At 35.5% G+C, this 3,403-nt stretch overlaps 1 protein-coding gene across 1 annotated transcript in view; it reads left to right on the top strand.

Annotated features, from left to right (window-relative positions):
- Positions 1–129: 129 nt before the first annotated feature.
- The window catches only part of LOC106875495 (sperm-tail PG-rich repeat-containing protein 2-like), a 528,252-nt gene continuing 524,978 nt past the window's right edge, over positions 130–3,403 (top strand). Inside the window, exon 1 of the mRNA XM_014923667.2 lies at positions 130–304. The gene's annotated coding sequence lies outside the window, so the exon portion shown is untranslated. The remainder of the gene's footprint in view (positions 305–3,403) is intronic.

Raw genomic sequence — 3,403 nt, forward strand, 5'->3', positions numbered from 1 at the left:
GAGTTTGAGACAATGTTAGAGAAAGTGAAGAAAAGACAGCAAAGAAAGAAATAACAAATAACAACAGAAAAAAAAAATGGGAAATAAAAAAAAAATACTGCTTTACGACAGCCACAAAGGTGTTCGCTGCTTAGCAACTAAACCAAGCTCCCCTTAGCAACGAAGTCGAAAGTCTCGTCAGGCGGCGGACATAAAACTTATGTTTGCTGTTAAGCTGTTGAAATATTCTCGTGAAACATGTAAGATAAACCGAAGAAAAAAATGCTCTAAATCGACAAGTATTTCACTAGGAATTTTTATTCAGGTATTTTACGAGAATTGTTACTGAAAAAAGTTTCTCAAAAAATGAAATTTGATAAGGTTTTGCAGAAAGTTACGATGTATATAGTATTGTGTTTATGTGTATATAACTTCGACATTGTCCACATGTCTTTCTTTTGTTCTGTAGTGAATTATATAATAGCTTGTTATGTATATTTTATATATATATATATATATGTGTATATTTTATTTTATATATATATATGTATATTTTATTTTATATATATGTATATATATTTTCTATGTATGTATATATATTTTGTTATTGCTGATATTCAGACTGTATGGAGTGACTCAAGGGTCAAGAGTTCGTGTATTTAACAAAAGGGATATACATTAATGTATGTATGTATGTAATATTTGTTTATATGTATGTAATGTATGTGTGTGTGTGTGTGTATATATATATATATATATATATATATATATATATATATATATATATATATATATATATATATATATATATATATATATACTCTTTATTCTCTTTTACTTGTTTCAGTCTTTTGACTGTGGCCATGCTGGAGCACTGCCTTTAGTCGAGCAAATCGACCCCAGGACTTATTCTTTAGAAGCCTAGTACTTATTCTATCGATCTGTTTTACCGAACCGCTAGGTTACGGGGACATAAGCACACCAGCATCGGTTGTCAAGCGATGTTATATATGAGTGTGTAGCTTCTATTTCTTACTTGTTTCAATCATTAGACTGCGACCATGCTGAAGAATTTTCGTCGAACGAACCGACCCCCAGTATATTGTGTGTATGTATGTGAATATGTTTGTGTGTGTATATATATATATATATATGTGTCTCAATGACCAAGGGGGTTGGTGTACGCCTGTATTTTGCAGGACACGTCCTTGATTCCGTCGTCCAAATTTGCGTCCGGTAGGAATATTTTAAAATCCTCCAAGAGACCAGAATTTCAGCTTTCGTCACTGAAAAAACGCCAAAGACCAAAAATGTGTGTCAGGCAGAGCCACAGACAGTCGTGGCAACTGTCAATGGACGTGTCCTCGAGTTTGACACTCCAGACATGACAACCCTGTTGAAGCATATAACTAATTTGTTTTCTGAATACTAGAAATATCAACACCAGTATTCGTATCTAATGGTTACCATGTTATAAATAATAGAAACCTTCTATCTTTTATCTGTTTCAATCATTAGACTGCGGCCATGCTGGGGCACCGCTTTGAAGATTTTTCAGTCTAATGAATCGATCGCAGTACCTTTTTTTGTTTGTTTTTTGCTTTTTTTTTTGTTTCTTAAAGCTTGGTACTTATTCTATCTCTCTCTTTTACTGAACTGCTAGGTTACGAGGACGAGCACACACCTCTATCTATCTATCTATCTACCTATCTATCTATCTTTACTCTTTTATTCTTTTACTTGTTTCAGTCATTTGACTGCGGCCATGCTGGAGCACCGCCTTTTAGTCGAGCAAATCGACCCCAGGACTTATTCTTTGTAAGCCTAGTACTTATTCTATCGGTCTTTTTGCCGAACCGCTAAGTTACGGAGACGTAAACACACCAGCATCGGTTGTCAAGCGATGCTGGGGGGACAAACACAGATACACAAACATATACACACACATACATACATATATATACATATACACGACAGGCTTCTTTCAGTTTCCATCTACCAAATCCACTGACAAGGCTTTGGTCGGCCCAAGGCTATAGTAGAAGACACTTGCTCAAGGTGCCATGCAGTGGGACTGAATCTGGAACCATGTGGATGGGAATCAGGTTTACTACCACACAGCCAATGTATGTACACACATCTAGCTTCTTTCAGTTTCCATCTCCCAGATCCACTCACAAAGCTTTGGTTAATCCAGAATGATAGTCGAAAACACTTGCCCAAGGTGCCGTGTCGTGGGACTGAACCCTTGACCAAACAGCCGGGGCCTATTATCCAGCTTCCTAGCCACACAGCCACATCTCCACTTACATGCTGTACACTTTCATAAAATAACGAAACAACAAGTTTACCAAATTCCTGTCCAGTTTTCAGCGATCCCTGACCCTTATACTCCATTTGTTATCTTCAAGAATTTGACTCCCTTCGCAACCAGTTTCATAATTTGTGTATATATTTTTTTTTTTGCTTTTTTTTTTTTGTTCCTTTTTCTCTACTCCCCACCACCACCACCACCACCCTACATCGAAATTCACCTCTGCAATTTTTGGTATTATTTCCTTATTCCATTCTGTTTATTTTATTTCTTTGTTTGTTCATTGTCTTGGCATTTCAAGAATCATTCCTCCTTTTTGCTTCCATCCTTCCCTCCATCCCCACCCCCCACAACGCTGTGTTATAGAATTTAGCAAAGGTCAGTCTCCGTTGACGAACGGAGATGAGTGGGTGGCTGTATGTTTACCAGAGGTCAGTGCCGCGGTCAGCAGCATTGGGGATATATATTGTTACTCGATTCCAGAACCGTTTTAAATCATTGATTTTTTGTTTGTTTTTTTTTTCTTTTTTGGTTCCAGCAACCAACTGGAATCGTCTTTGGATTGTTTTTTGGCAAACAGTCTGTCTGATTTCCTTTCTCTGATCGAGATAATTATAGTCACCTAATCCACCAAACATGTAGACATACATACACACATGCATATATATGTATATGTGTGTTTATGAAAATGTACACCCATGCATCTATTTCCTTATCTGTCTGTCTTTCTCTCCTTACCCCCTCTCTCTACATCATACAAGCACATACACACACACACACACACACACACACACACATGTATATGTGTGTGTTTGTATGTATATTTCTTTATACACGTTTGTGTCTATGTGCACACACGCACACACACGCATATATATATATATATATATATATATATATATATATGTACATATACACACGTGTATGTATAGATACATACACACATGTATATATATTTATACACATGCACATATATAAATATATATATACACGTGTATATGTACATATATGCACACTCATGTATGTATGTATGTATCTATCTATCTATCTATCTATCTATCTATCTATATATATATATATATATATATATATATATATATATATATATAT

This window comes from Octopus bimaculoides, chromosome 29, assembly GCF_001194135.2.
Source record: "Octopus bimaculoides isolate UCB-OBI-ISO-001 chromosome 29, ASM119413v2, whole genome shotgun sequence".
Classification (NCBI taxonomy): Eukaryota; Metazoa; Mollusca; class Cephalopoda; order Octopoda; family Octopodidae; genus Octopus; species Octopus bimaculoides.